The 16,421-nt window shown below is 48.9% G+C and overlaps 1 protein-coding gene across 15 annotated transcripts in view; it reads right to left on the reverse strand.

The window, feature by feature from the left end:
- The window catches only part of NEDD4L (NEDD4 like E3 ubiquitin protein ligase), a 642,187-nt gene that overhangs the window by 80,267 nt on the left and 545,499 nt on the right, over positions 1-16,421 (reverse strand). The window lies entirely within an intron of this gene.

The following is a 16,421-nucleotide window of genomic DNA, read 5'->3' on the forward strand; positions in this document are numbered from 1 at the left end:
CAAGAGCACTCTGGAGCAGGTTTTCATCCAGGATGTCTCGGTACATTGCTGCCTTCATCTTTCCCTGTATCCTGACTAGTCTACCAGTCCCTGCAGCTAAAAAACATCCCCATAGCACGATGCTGCCACCACCATGCTTCACTTTAGGAATGGTATTGGCCTGGTGATGAGCGGTGCCTGGTTTCCTCCCTGATTGGTGGATTGCTGCAGAGATGGTTGTCCTTCTGGAAGATTCTCCACAGAGGAATGCTGTAGCTCTGACAGAGTGACCATCGGGTTCTTGGTCACCTCCCTGACTAGGGCCTTCTTTCCCAATCGCTCAGTTTAGACGGCTGGCCAGCTCTAGGAAGAGTCCTGGGGATTCCGAACTTCTTCCATTTACAGATGATGGAGGCCACTGTGCTCATTGGGACCTTCAAAGCAGCAGATATTATCTGTACCCTTCCCCAGATTTGTGCATCGAGACAATCCTGTCTCTGAGGTCTACAGACAATTCATTTGATGTCATGCTTGGTTTGTGCTCAGACATACACTGTCAAGTGTGGGACCTTATATCGACAGGGGTGTGCCTTTCCAAATCATGTCCAATCAACTGAATTTACCACAGGTGGACTCCAATTAAGCAGTAGGAACATCTCAAGGATGATCAGTGGAAACAGGATGCCCCTGAGCTCAATTTTGAGCTTCAAGGCAAAAGCTGTGAATACTTATGTGAATGTGATTTCTTAGTTTTTTATTTTTAATAAATTAGCAAAAATATCAAAAACGAGATTTATGGTAAGAACTTACCTTTGTTAAATCTCTTTCTGCGAGGTACACTGGGCTTCACAAGGATAGACATTGGGGTGTAGAGTAGGATCTTGATCCGAGGCACCAACAGGCTCAAAGCTTTGACTGTTCCCAGAATGCACAGCGCCACCTCCTCTATAACCCCGCCTCCCTGCACAGGAGCTCAGTTTTTAGTTAACCAGCCCAATGCAGTAGCAGGAAAAGAGACGACAATGGTCACTCTCACAACAGGAGAAGTGTCAGCGGCTAATGCCATACCAACCCAAAGAAGCTAAGTGCGTCAGGGTGGGCGCCTTGTGGAGCCCAGTGTACCTCGCAGAAAGAGATTTAACAAAGGTAAGTTCTTACCGTAAATCTCGTTTTCTGCTGCAGGGTACACTGGGCTCCACAAGGATAGACATTGGGGATGTCCTAACGCAGTTCCTTATGGGAGGGGACGCACTGTAGCGGGCACAAGAACCCGGCGTCCAAAGGAAGAATCCTGGGAAGCGGCAGTATCGAAGGCATAGAACCTTATGAACGTGTTCACTGATGACCACGTAGCCGCCTTGCACAATTGTTTAAGGGTCGCACCACGGCGCGCCGCTCAAGAAGGTCCAACAGACCGAGTAGAATGGGCCGTAATGTGAGCAGGAGCTGACAGACCAGCCCTCACATAAGCATGTGCAATAACCATTCTAATCCATCTGGCCAAAGTCTGCTTGTGAGCAGGCCAGCCCCGTTTGTGAAATCCAAACAGTACAAAGAGAGAATCAGATTTCCTAATAGAAGCAGTTCTCTTCACATAGATACGGAGAGCCCGTACCACATCCAAAGACTTCTCTTTGGGAGACAGATCAGGAGAAACAAGTGCCGGAACCACAATCTCCTGGTTAAGGTGGAACGAGGAAACCACCTTAGGTAAATATCCGGGACGAGTCCTAAGAACCGCCCGGTCACGGTGAAATATCGGATATGGGGAACTACAGGACAAGGCACCCAAATCCGACACTCTTCTAGCTGAAGCAATAGCCAGCAGAAACACCACCTAAAGGGAAAACCACTTAAGATCAGCTGAACCAAGAGGTTCAAACAGAGACTCTTGTAACGCCTCCAAAACCACCGACAAGTCCCAAGGAGCCACAGGCGGGACATAGGAAGGTTGGATACGCAACACACCCTGAGTAAAGGTATGCACATCAGGTAATTTCTCAATTTTTCTCTGAAACCACACCGACAAGGCAGAAATATGAACCTTGAGGCAGGCCAGACGTAGGCCTAAGTCCAGGCCCTGCTGAAGAAAAGCCAACAACTTGGCTACACTAAACTTGGAAGCGTCATAATCGTTAGATGCGCACCAAACAAAGTAAGAATGCCAGACCCTACAGTAAATCCGAGCAGAAGCCGGTTTCCGGGCCCGCAACATAGTTTGAATGACCGCCTCAGAAAACCCTTTAGCCCTTAAGACGGAATCTTCAAGAGCCACGCCGTCAAAGACAGCCGGGCTAGGTCCTGGTAGACACAGGGGCCCTGAACGAGGAGGTCTGGGCGTTGTGGAAGTAGAATTGGATGCTCTAACGATAGGCCCTGCAGGTCTGAGAACCAGTGCCGTCTGGGCCACGCTGGAGCTATGAGAAGCAGAATTCCTTTTTCTTGCTTGAACTTCCAAATTACCCTGGGCAGGAATGACACCAAAGGGAACACTTACGGCAGCCGAAACCCCCACGGCACCGCCAGCGCATCCACGAATGCTGCTTGAGGATCCTTTGTCCTTGCTCCGAAGACCGGAACCTTGTGATTGTGTCGAGACGCCATCAGATCTACGTCTGGAAGACCCCACTTTTCCACTAGGAGTTGAAACACTTCTGGATGGAGGCCCCACTCGCCGGCATGCACGTCCTGACGACTGAGAAAGTCCGCTTCCCAATTCAGGACTCCCGGAATGAAGATTGCCGATATGGCCTGTAGATGGCGTTCCGCCCAATGTAGAATCCGTGAGACTTTCTTCATTGCCAGACGGCTTCGAGTGCCACCTTGATGATTTATGTAAGCCACTGTGGTGGCGTTGTCCGACTGCTCTTGAACAGGACGGTTGTGAATTAAATGCTGGGCTAGGTTCAATGCATTGAAGACCGCCCGCAATTCCAGAATGTTGATTGAGAGGAGGGACTCCTCCTTGGTCCACCGACCCTGGAGGGAGTGTTGCTCCATCACCGCGCCCCAACCTCTTAGACTAGCATTTGTCGTCAACAGGACCCAGTTGGATATCCAGAAGGGACGGCCCCTGCACGATTGTTGGTCCTGGAGCCACCAGAGCAGCGACAGACGGACCTCCGGAGTCAATGAGATCATTTGAGACCTGATTCGGTGAGGCAGGCCGTCCCACTTGGCTAGAATCAGCCTCTGGAGGGGGCGAGAATGGAATTGAGCATACTCCACCATGTCGAATGCTGATACCATGAAGCCCAGCACCTGCATCGCCGAATGTATCGACACTTGCGGACGAGAAAGGAAGCAACGAATCCTGTCCTGAAGCTTCAGGACTTTCTCCTGACACAAGAACAACCTCTGTTTGTGAGTGTCCAATAGCGCTCCCAGATGCACCATGCTCTGAGCAGGGATCAGGCAGGATTTCTTCCAGTTGATGAGCCACCCGTGGGCTTGTAGAAACCGGACCGTCATATCTAGATGACGTAGGAGAAGTTCTGGGGAATTTGCCAGGATTAACAAGTCGTCCAGATACGGCAGTATCCTGACCCCTTGACGGCGGAGTACCACCGTCATCACCACCATTACTTTGATGAAAACTCGCAGAGCCGTTGTTAGACCAAAAGGTAACGTCCAAAACTGGTAATGGAGGTTGCCAATAGCAAACCTCAGGTATTGCTGATGTGACGCTGCTATAGGAATATGCAGGTAAGCATCCTGTATGTCCAGGGAGACCATGTAGTCCCCAGGTTCCAAAGCCAGAACTATAGAGCGAAGGGTTTCCATACGGAACTTGGAAACCTTCACAAACCGGTTCAATGCCTTGAGGTTGAGAATGGGCCGGGAGGACCCATTCGGTTTCGGGACTAGAAACAGCGGAGAATAGAACCCCCGGCCCCTCTGCGCAAGAGGCACCTGTACTACGACTCCTGTATCCAGGAGGGTCTGTACCACCGAATGTAGAGTGTTTGCCTTTGTCTGGTCCAACGGGACGTCTGTCTGGCAAAATCGAGGAGGGGGTCGGTTTTTGAAGGCTATGGCGTAACCTCGAGTGACGACTTCCCGTACCCAGGCATCTGAAGTGGTCTTCAACCATTCCTGGGTATACCCTAGAAGCCAACCCCCCACCCTGGGGACCCAGGGGGAGGCCCGCCCCGTCATGCGGCAGGCTTATTGCCTTGGAAGCTGGCTGACGGGCCGCCCAGGCTCTTTTTGGCTTTGGCTTACCAGGTTTGGAAGTGCGGGCCTGCTTGTTGTACGCCTGACCTTTTGCTTTACCTGAAGGACGAAAGGGGCGAAAGGAAGTACCTTTAGCCTTCGACACAGAAGGAGCGGTACTTAGCAGACAGGCAGTTTTGGCAGTAGCCAAGTCAGCCACTATCTTATTTAAGTCCTCCCCAAACATAATATCTCTCTTAAATGGGAGTACCTCCAGGGTTTTTTTTAGAGTCCAGATCCACAGACCACGATCTCAGCCACAATATCCGGCGAGCCAGGACTGACATAGTAGAAGCCTTGGCTGCTAGGATACCGGCATCAGAAGCCGCCTCTTTAATATAGCGAGAAGCTGTGACAATATATGACAAGCATTGTATAGCATGGTAAGAAGAGATTTCAGCTTCTAACTCCAAGGCCCATGCTTCAATAGCCTCTGCAGCCCATGTTGCTGCAATAGTGGGCCTTTGTGTCGCAACCGTGAGGGTGTAAATTGCTTTAAGACAACCCTCCACACATTTATCCGTAGGCTCTTTTAGAGACGTGACGGTAGTGACAGGTAGAGCTGAGGAAACCACCATCCTAGCCACATGTGAGTCTACTGGAGGAGGCGTTTCCCAATTCTTAGACTGCTCTGGTGCGAGGGGATAGCGAGCCAGCATCTTCTTTTGAGGCACAAATTTCGTAACCGGGTTTTCCCAGGATTCCTGACGTATATATCCACTAGGTGATCAGAGTGAGGTAAAACTTGTTTAACCACCTTCTGACGCTTGAACCTATCTGGTTTCTTAGGAGGGACGGATGGCTCGGGATCATCCGTAATCTGTAGAATTAACTTAATAGCCTCCAAAAGATCAGGAACATCCACATGTGAACTACCCTCCCCATCAGCAGTATCTGAGTCAGAACCTGTGGGGTCAGTGCAAGTGCCGTCTTCATCAGATGAGGTGTCAGTGACAGCAGTGGATTGTGAGGAGACAAGCGCTCGCTTAGAGGACCCCTTGGACTTAGGTGAGCGATGGTCAGACTTTTTAGTAGTCAGGGACTGGTTCAACTTCTTCAATTGAGCAGATAAATCGTCCGCCCACGGCGGGTTAGCTGCAGGGACCACATACGGTTGTACCGGCATTGGAGGTCCCATAGGGGGTGTTAGTTTATTAACTATCGTATGTAGAAGCGTGGAAAAAGCGGCCCACAGTGGGTCATTATGTACCTCCGTTGCCACAGTCCCACTGGGGGGCAAGGAGCCCCCAGAACCAGAGCCCACTGCTGCTATATTCTCCTCATAGGGATCTGTGGCTTCAGCAACACCGGCAGTGTGTTCAGCCCCTGAACCGTTACCCTCAGAAGCAGACATGATATAACTTGCAGTATCAGGTAACAAAGTACAATTTGCAGCAGCACAACACCTCTTACCCAAACCCCTGCGCAGTGTAGTCAGCACTAGCAGAGATAAAGGAGAGATATGGTGACTAAATCATAGAGAAAAATACGTATTAAAGTATATCTTTGTGAAAATCCTATATCAATATAAAAACCTGACGCACCAAGTCCCACAGGTTATAGAATATAGGGATAGCAAGTTGAGTGAAAGACACGAAATGGACACCACTCAGCTATCTAATGCACACACAGATAGTCACAGTTTGTACAATGCAGAGGTTATTACTAACAATAATACTGCACTGGACTAGCTTTTATATATATATATATATATATATATATATATATATATATATAGCTATATAGTCAATAGATATAACACTGCACAGTAAGAACTGGATGTATATCACAGGGTAATTGAACTAGAAAACCCTGACTAAATGCACTCTTTCTTAACTAGCACTGTCTAAAAAGGCAGGTAGAATCATAGGCGTGCGCAGGGGGGGTGCCTGGTGTGCACAGGCACCCCCTAATGTCCGGCAATCCGATCTCACATGCCTGATGCAGCGATCGCTGAGCAGGCTGATTACAGTCCCCTCTGCGTTGCACCCTGTCAGGACTGCATTACTGACCAGATGCCTGGGTTAATCAAGGGTGCCACTGCCACCGGCTTTCAAACTCCTGGCTCCACCTCAATGTACAAAAACAGCGTGATGTGACGTGACGACATCATGCTGCTCGCACGCCCACCCGTCACACGCCCACCTCTCTTCTTCTATTCTATGCCAACGCCAGCCACTGATGAGGAGCAGTATGCAGCCAGCGTTCCTCTTAGGAAGACAAATTCAATACTGGCAGGCGGTTGGCAGCAGCATTGACACGTAATGCGTTTTTCCAGCAGCAGTAACTAGTCTGCGACTGTCAGTGTCAGTGAGTGACTGCAGCTTGCAGGGGAAAGAGAGGGGGAGCCAGACCAGGCTGAGGAGGAGCAGTGTAATTGCAGTGAGTGCCATCAGGGGTGTTTGTTTAGTGCACACCACAACATCTGACAATGCATCTGCATTATTATGATTGGTACAACAGTGGATATTTTATATTACGTTGACTGTCAATAGATGGTGCTAGACACGCCCAAAAGGCAGTGCTAGACACACCCCTCCAACAGTGCACCCCCTAATAAAATGTGCTGCGCACGCCTATGGGTAGAATACTTAAGTGTCATGTAAAGTCACAGCACTGACAACCAGGCGGCTTTACACAGGAGGATTTGCCCAAGCAGTCCCAGGAACAGTGAAGCTGAGAGATAATGGCGCCCAGACACTGAAGGGAGTGAGGGAGAGACAGATATGCAGCTCCAGGGCGGGAACATTTGCGGGAAATGGCGCCCTGGGGCTGGGGGAGGGGCTTCGGGTCTAAGCCTTATCCCCCTGCTGGCAAAACCACCGGGTACTGTGGGCTACTGAAAATGGTTTAGAGAGAAAACCTGACCTGCACCCATGAGCTGATGATCTAGTGGGATCGCCTGTACTGCCACAGTGTCCACCGCCAGCGCGCGCGGCCCGCCTCCCACTGACCGTGCCGGATCGCGATAAACACCATGTCCCGCAAGCGGGACCCACTCACCACCTCCCGAAGCGCGGCCACACGATCCCGGAGAGCCCCCGTCGTGTGTGCCTGACGTGAAGAAAACCGGAGCCTCCTGCTGTAGTTACCCGGCAACCAGGGCTTGGGAGTGTACAGCGCCGCTGGGGAGAGCTGGAGCTGCAGCAGTGAATGTCTCCTGACATTTACCACCGCTGCTGCCCTTGAAGTCTTCACTTTTTTCTTCAAAAAAAGCTCTTCTTAGGGCTGCCTGGAGCAGCCCCTCTGTTATGTGCCTGCTTACTGCAGCACCAACTACAAAACTGAGCTCCTGTGCTGGGAGGCGGGGTTATAGAGGAGGCGGCGCTGTGCATTCTGGGAACAGTCAAAGCTTTGAGCCTGTTGGTGCCTAGGATCAAGATCCTACTCTACACCCCAATGTCTATCCTTGTGGAGCCCAGTGTACCCCGCAGCAGAAAAACTTTTTTTCACCATGTCATTATGGGGTATTGGGAGTAATTCCAAGTTGATCGCAGCAGGAAAATTTTTAGCAGTTGGGCAAAACCATGTGCACTGCAGGGGGGGCAGATATAACATGTGCAGAGAGAGATAGATTTGGGTGTGGTGAGTTCAATCTGCAATCTAAATTGCAGTGTAAAAATAAAGCAGCCAGTATTTACCCTGCACAGAAACAAAATAACCCACCCAAATCTAACTCTCTCTGCACATGTTATATCTGCCCCCCCTGCAGTGCACATGGTCTTGCCCAACTGCTAAAAAATTTCCTGCTGCGATCAACTTGGAATTACCCCCATTGTGTGTAGAATTTTGAGGGGGAAATTTAATTTATTCCATTTTGGAATAAGGCTGTAACATAACAAAATGTAGAAAGAAGGAAGCGCTGTGAATACTTTCCGGATGCACTGTATATTAGTGTTTGAAAGACTGAAAGGAGAAGAGTTAGGAATCAAGAAATTAGTAAATTAATATATGATTTAGGAATAAAATTAAATGATTTTCCAATGTAGACAGAATTTTATAGATCATTTCAAAACTAATTCATGGGGCAGGTGTAAAACACTTAAACCGCGCAGGACGAACATTCTGCGTGAGAGTGCCTGGAAAGTCTAGGGGTCTGCAAGTATGAGGGAGAGAATCGTGAGCAACTAATGAAAACTACTAATGACTGGTGACAGTTAATCACTCAACTTGTATATTACTTTAAGCTCCTCTCACACTTAGAATTATGTTACATTTGTCAACATATCAAAGCAGATTGCTGCAATGAAATTGCACCAATCTTACTGGTCTTGTATAATCTGCACAGTCAAAGATGGTTACTCCAAATACAGAGAAAGAGACAAACACAAAACTGTATCGAATTCAATACATGCCCCATGCCTTTTAATTGAGGGTGGTAATACACGTCCGAAACAAGGATTTCTGTCACCGGAGGCACGGCAGTTATTTGGAGTGGATAGCAAAGAGTAGGAGTGGGAATATGGGCCCTCATTCCGAGTTGTTCGCTCGGTATTTTTCATCGCATCGCAGTGAAAATCCGCTTAGTACGCATGCGCAATGTTCGCACTGCGACTGCGCCAAGTAACTTTACTATGAAGAAAGTATTTTTACTCACGGCTTTTTCTTCGCTCCGGCGATCGTAATGTGATTGACAGGAAATGGGTGTTACTGGGCGGATACACGGCGTTTCAGGGGCGTGTGGCTGAAAACGCTACCGTTTCCGGAAAAAACGCAGGAGTGGCCGGGGAAACGGTGGGAGTGCCTGGGCGAACGCTGGGTGTGTTTGTGACGTCAACCAGGAACGACAAGCACTGAAATGATCGCACAGGCAGAGTAAGTCTGGAGCTACTCTGAAACTGCTAACTCGTTTGTAATCGCAATATTGCGCGTACGTCGGTCGCAATTTTAAGAAGCTAAGATTCACTCCCAGTAGGCGGCGGCTTAGCGTGTGTAACTCTGCTACATTCGCCTTGCGAGCGAACAACTCGGAATGAGGGCCATGGTACGTGTACACCAGTAATATAACCGATTAGTTGATGGACTTTCTCTCCTTGGAGAGGCTATATTGGGCAATGCCAAGACACAAACAGTATGTGGTCTTTTGGATATGAGATACCACTGATAATAGATCTTTAGAGCATTTCTGATGATCTTAACACATAGAAAAGCATTACAGAGGTTAACGCTGATCTTTTCCAAGTCCTCGTCATCACAAGTTTCTCCCATACCTATATCTCATCTGATCTCACATGGATCTTTGGGTGGTCTGTTATGATTGAGTAATAAATGGTAGGTATGTGCTAGAACCTAATGTACAGCCATACTATCGAAATATGGGGGGAAGAGTGTATTAGCACACACGCAGGTTCAAATGTGTACCTCTAAAGTACATTATGAATTTTAGTACTCGAAGACCTCCCTCTCCTTTTTGGACAGATTTGTGAGGGAAGTCCAATACAATTCTTGGCTTTCTAGCTAACCCAACAATAATGTGGTAGCATATTACTATAACATTTTAAAGGTGCTAACGGGAACTTGAGGGTCTGAAAGAGATATAGGAGGAGCAGTAAAATGTTCATCTATAAGAATTAAATACAAACGACGCAAGATCTAATTTGTCCCATTTAACAAGGTCCAATTCTTTAGTCTCTAGCAATGGAGGAAAAGTGATGCATAGAGTTGTTTGTACAACTTAGTTACATAGATAGGTATTTAAGTTTATAAGGCTGGTAGGGAGGCTACCATCCAGGAATTTTGATTGATTTGATTAATCAACCAACCTTATAATTAGACCGTCTGCCAAGCAGAAGCAGTTCCCAGAGGAGACAGGGAAGAGGAAACAGTGGGTTACTTATAAATATTACAATGTCATCATGCTCGTAGCGGCCAACCTATACACAGAAGGTGGTGATGAAGCCCGCTAGCCAGATATTCCATCTGGCAAAATCTAAGGAGAACAGCTGTTGTGGATCTGAAGGGGGGGGGGGGGGGGGGGGGGGGGCTGTGAGGCCATTGGTTAGCATTGATGCTTTGGAATTAAAGTAGAGGTTGGTGATGCCTCTGAGGAAAGGACCACCTCTGACTGTGGCTGTCTATGTGTGATGCCATCCAACCCTGCCAAATGCTGGTTTCCATCTCTCTTGACTTTTTCTTTGTCCATGATGGAAACCAACCCATTGTGCTGCCCAACTATTTATAAACAAATACAGTAGTAGCCAAAGAGGACACTGGGCTCATTTTCACTCTGGGGTACATGTTTTAAGGTTTCCTCCCACAATCCAAAACCATACTGGTAGGTTAGCTGGCATTGTGCATCTTTAAATAAAAAGAGGAAAACGATGGAGACGTAAATGGTCAGTAAACAACAACTAGTAATTTGCTTTCATTGTCTAACATGAACTATATGGGGATGGGTTAAGCATCCCGATGGATGGGATGCTGGCGGTCATGTGACTGACGCCGGAAGACTGACAGCCGACATCCCGAAGTTAAGTATTTAGGTAACTGTTAGGGTCCGGGCCCTTGGCAGGGGGGGGTGTGGGGGAGGGTTAGGCACTAAAGGGGGGGTTTAGCCCTAGCCGCCACCCCCGAGGGTTAGCCCTAGCTTGCAGCTCCGGAGGGTTAGGGAAGGGGAGAGGGTAATACTTGCTTCCCCTGAATTCGGGATCTTCAATTCCGGCATGCCGGTGTCGGTCATATGACCACTTGCATCCCAACGAGCGCCATATCATACCAAACCCACTATACAGGTGCTTCGAACACAACAGAATACTATCTAGAGAGGCCAAAATTACAGAATCTACAACAGCACTATCCAAAGTCGTCTCCATGAGGAGGGGCACATTTCTATTATAAATATGAATTTTCAGGGCAAGTACTATTTAATAATATTGTTGCCCAACAGATTCTACATTGCTTTCAGGGAAGAAGAGGTTGACAAGTAAGCCCTGGATGGACCGGACCTATTGTAGAAACTTGTGGCTCTGGGCCTGGCTGCACTACTTGAGGCGTATGATACATCCAATAGGAACCCAATCAATCAACCAGAATGGCCAGTTACTGTAGGGGCTGATTCAGATAAGCATGTAATGCCGACAGTCCAAGGAGTTGATCAATTTTTTTAAAAGTTTGGCCCATATGGCGGTATCCTATTAGCAGTGGTAATTTACCGCTGCTAATAGGATTGCCAGGGGCTATCTTATTAGTCCTGATGTCGGCATCCTTTTCCCCCAATGACGGCACTTATCAGGGATCATGCCTCAGGCACCCGAAGCATAATCCGCGATAAAGGGCCGCCGGAGCCGCGATAACACATGGGATCTCATGTGTTTTTGTGCGGCCGTGGGTCCAATTTCAGCCATTCAAAATGACCTCTAATTGGATACCGCAATAATAACCATTGGTGATGAACTACCGAAACGGCATTGGGGGCTAAAAGTGCACCGCCCATAGGACCTTATTCAGAGAAGAATGCAAATCGCTGCATATGCAGACAGATCTGCGTCCATCTCCTCACATGCGGGGTCCGCCCAGCATGTGTGAAGACGCCTCCCGATGCGTGCGCAATTAAATTGCAGACGCTTCAGAACTAAGGTTGACCCCTGGCAGCGCAGCCTGGCTGTGCTGTCAGCTGCCATTTTTTAAATTGAAGCGGCTGCATGTGACGTCATGCAGCTGCCCCGAAAATGGTCCCAGTCCGCCCCCGTTCGGCCCGATCTCCCAATGCCACCTCGCGCCCTGCGAACACTCGCCGCTGACAATAACATTGTAGTCGTATCCATCGGAGGTGCAACCACAATGTGTGGGGTTGTGCGGCCTCTGTGCATGCGTAGTTTGCCTCCATTGGCAAACTGCGCTTCGGGCCGCATCAGCCCCCCCTTAGTCTCTTAGGCGCCTGACCTGACCTGAGCATTGGAGCAAGTGGTAGTGTCTTGGTAAAGGTCCACAGGAAGATTACAGAAATGTTATACTCAAAACACCTGCAACTACTGGTATGAGATAGCGGTTGCAGGGAATTGTAAGGGACTCCAGGTTTTTACGGGTGTAGCACGGCTGATCGACGCCGGGATTCCGCCAGCATACCGACGCCGGGATCCGGCGGGGAGGGGTGAGTGCAGCAAGCCCCTTGCGGGCTCGCTGCGCTCGCCGCGCTGCGGGCTTGGTGGCGCCCTGCGGTCGCCACGGGTTCTATTCCCACTCACGAGTGGAAATAGTCCCTGTTGGTCGGCATGCTGACCATCGGGATAGTGAGTGGTCGGGATGGTGGAGGAGGTCATGTGACTGTCGGTCTCCCGACCGCCGGTCACATGAATACCACCCGGTTTTTGCACATCTCCTTCTAACAGTAACCCAGGATTCTCCCCATGAATGACATTGCTACAGTCCACCAATCTATAATATAAACAGGAGAACATTTAGAACACTGATGATGGTCATGATAAAATAAGATTTTACTTACAGGTAAATCTATTTCTCGTAGTCCGTAGTGGATGCTGGGGACTCCGTAAGGACCATGGGGAATAGACGGGCTCCGCAGGAGACATAGGCACTTTAAGAAAGAATTTAGATTCTGGTGTGCTCTGGCTCCTCCCTCTATGTCCCTCCTCCAGACCTCAGTTAGAGAAACTGTGCCCGGAAGAGCTGACAGTACAAGGAAAGGATTTTGGAAATCCAGGGCAAGACTCATACCAGCCACACCAATCACACCGTATAACTTGTGATAAACTTACCCAGTCAACAGTATGAACAACAACAGAGCATCAGTTCAACCCTGATGCAACAATAACATAGCCCTTATTGCAGCAATAACTATATACAAGTATTGCAGAAAAAGTCCGCACTTGGGACGGGCGCCCAGCATCAACTACGGACTACGGGAAATAGATTTACCGGTAAGTAAAATCTTATTTTCTCTAACGTCCTAGTGGATGCTGGGGACTCCGTAAGGACCATGGGGATTATACCAAAGCTCCCAAACGGGCGGGAGAGTGCGGGTGACTCTGCAGCACCGATTGAGCAAACAATAGGTCCTCCTCAGCCAGGGTATGAAACTTGTAGAACTTTGCAAAAGTGTTTGAACCTGACCAAGTAGCAGCTCGGCATAGTTGTAATGCCGAGACCCCTCGGGCAGCCGCCCAAGAAGAGCCCACCTTCCTAGTGGAATGGGCTTTAACTGATTTTGGCAGCGGCAATCCAGCCGCAGAATGAGCCTGCTGAATCGTGTTACAGATCCTGCGAGCAATAGTTCGCTTTGAAGCAGGAGCACCCAGCTTGTTGGATGCATACAGGATAAACAGTGACTCCGTTTTCCTGACTCTAGCCGTTCTGGCTACATAAACCTTCAAAGCCCTGACCACATCCAGTAACTCGAAATCCTCCAAGTCACGAGTAGCCACAGGCACCACAATAGGTTGGTTCATATGAAAAGATGACACCACTTTTGACAGAAATTGTGGACGGGTCCGCAATTCTGCTCTAATAATATGGAAAACCAGATAGGGGCATTCATGTGACAAAGCCGCTAATTCTGACACATGCCTAGCCGAAGCCAAGGCTAATAGTATGACCACTTTCCACGTGAGATATTTTAACTCCACCATTTTAAGTGGTTCAAACCAGTGTGATTTCAGGAAACTTAACACCACGTTAAGATCCCAAGGTGCCACTGGAGGCACAAAAGGAGGCTGAATATGCAGCACTCCCTTACAAACGTCTGAACTTCTGGTAGAGAAGCCAACTCTTTTCGAAAGAAAATGGATAGGGCCGAAATCTGGACCTTAATGGAACCCAATTTTAAGCCCAAATTCACTCCTGACTGTAGGAAGTGAAGGAAACGGCCCAGCTGGAATTCCTCTGTAGGAGCATTCCTGGCCTCACACCAAGAAACATATTTTCGCCATATACGGTGATAATGTTTAGCTGTCACGTCCTACCTAGCCTTTATCCGCGTAGGAATGACCTCGTCCGGAATGCCCTTTTCTGCTAGGATCCGGCGTTCAACCGCCATGCCGTCAAACGCAGCCGCGGTAAGTCTTGGAACAGACAGGGCCCCTCTTGCAACAGGTCCTGTCTTAGAGGAAGAGGCCACGGGTCCTCTGTGAGCATTTCTTGCAGATCTGGATACCAGGTCCTTCGTGGCCAATCTGGAACAATGAGGATTGTTCTCACTCCTCTTTTTCTTATTATCCTCAGCCCTTGGGTATGAGAGGAAGAGGAGGAAATAAATAGACCGACTGGAACACCCACGGTGTCACCAGTGCGTCCACAGCTATCGCCTGAGGGTCTCATGACCTGGCGCAATACCTCTGTAGCTTTTTGTTGAGGCGGGATGCCATCATATCCACCTGTGGCAGTTCCCACCGACTTGCAGTCTGCGTGAAGACTTCTTGATGAAGTCCCCACTCTCCCGGGTGGAGGTCGTGCCTGCTGAGGAAGTATGCTTCCCAGTTGTCCACTCCCGGGATGAACACTGCTGACAGTGCGCTTACGTGATTCTCCGCCCAGCGAAGAATTCTGGTGGCTTCTGACTGAATCAGAACCGGTTGGTCGCGAAGCAGGGTCTCCGCTTGACGTAGGGCGTTGTATACGGCCCTTAGTTCCAGGATGTTGATGTGAAGGCAAGTCTCCTGACTTACCCACAGAGCTTGGAACTTTTTTCCCTGTATGACTGCTCCCCACCCTCGGAGGCTTGCATCCGTGGTCACCAGGAACCAGTCCTGAATGCCGAATCTGCGGCCCTCGAGAAGATGAGCACTCTGCAGCCACCACAGGAGAGACACCCTGGCCCTGGGGGATAGGGTAATTAACCGATGCATCTGAAGATGTGATCCGGACCACTTGTCCAGTAAGTCCCATTGAAAAGTCCTCGCATGGAACCTGCCGAAGGGAATGGCCTCGTATGATGCCACCATCCTTCCCAGGACTCGAGTGCAGTGATGCACTGACACCTGTTTTGGTTTTAATAGGTTCCTGACCAGTGTCATGAGCTCCTGAGCTCTCTCTATCGGGACATAAACCCTTTTGTCTAGAATCGATTCCATCTTGAACTTGAACCCTTTCAGGTATATGTTCAGGGATTTTAAATTCAATATCGGTCTGACCGAACCGTCCGGTTTCGGGACTACAACATGGTCGAATAATAACCCCCTCCTTGTTGAAGGAGGGGAACCTTGACCACCACCTGTTGAAGATACAATTTGTGAATTGCAGTTAACACTATTACCCTCTCGTGGGGGGAAGCCGGCAGGGCCGTCGGTGAGGGGGCATCTCAAAGTCCAGCTTGTATCCCTGAGACACAATATTGCCCTGGTATCCAACAGGGAGTGAACCCACTTGTGGCTGAAATTACGAAGACGTGCCCCCACCGGGCCTAGCTCCGCCTGTGGAGCCCCAGCGACATGCGGTGGATTTTGTAGAGGCCGGGGAGGACTTCTGTTCCTGGGAACTAGCTGTGTTGTGTAGCTTCTTTCCTCTGCCTCTGCCTCTGGCAAGAAAGGACGTACCTCGGACTTTCTTGTTTCTTTGTGATCGAAAGGCTGCATTTGATAATGTCGTGCTTTCCTATGCTGTGCAGGAATATAAGGCAAAAGATCAGAATTACCAGCCATAGCTGTGGAGATCAGGTCCGAGATCCCTTCTCCACACAATCCTCAGCCTTCCATATGCCTCTTAAGTCGGCATCACCTGTCCATTGCATATCTACAGGACACGTCAAGCAGAAATCGACATAGCGATGACTCTAGAACCCAGTAGACTAATGCCTTTTTGGGCATGTTTTATATATATACATATCTTAAGACAGCATCTTTAATATATATATATCTATATACATACATATATATATAGATACATATTACCGGCACTCCTCTTGGTGGCTATTTCTTAGCTGTGCTGGTTGCCCTCACAAGTGGTGATAAATAGCGTCAGATGGTGCGGCACTCCAGACGGAAAAGATCACTCATAACGGCAGTATAAATTGCAACGTTTCAATGCCTTTATTGCGGCATTTTCATCAGGCTTATAACACAGACATACAAAGAACTCTTACCTTATATCCCCACCCGTCAGTGAATGATGCCGTTCGGGGAGCGGGACCACGCACCCGGCCCGGCGGCTCACAATGATGACGTCATCCCGTCTCACGCTTTGCGGCGCAGCCGGTGACTCATCGCACTGTTTCCTTAGTAACTGTAACAACATATACAAATAGATACAGTTCTCGGAAGCTAGGCACAATTTAACATCCA

This window comes from Pseudophryne corroboree, chromosome 1, assembly GCF_028390025.1.
Source record: "Pseudophryne corroboree isolate aPseCor3 chromosome 1, aPseCor3.hap2, whole genome shotgun sequence".
NCBI classification, from domain to species: domain Eukaryota; kingdom Metazoa; phylum Chordata; class Amphibia; order Anura; family Myobatrachidae; genus Pseudophryne; species Pseudophryne corroboree.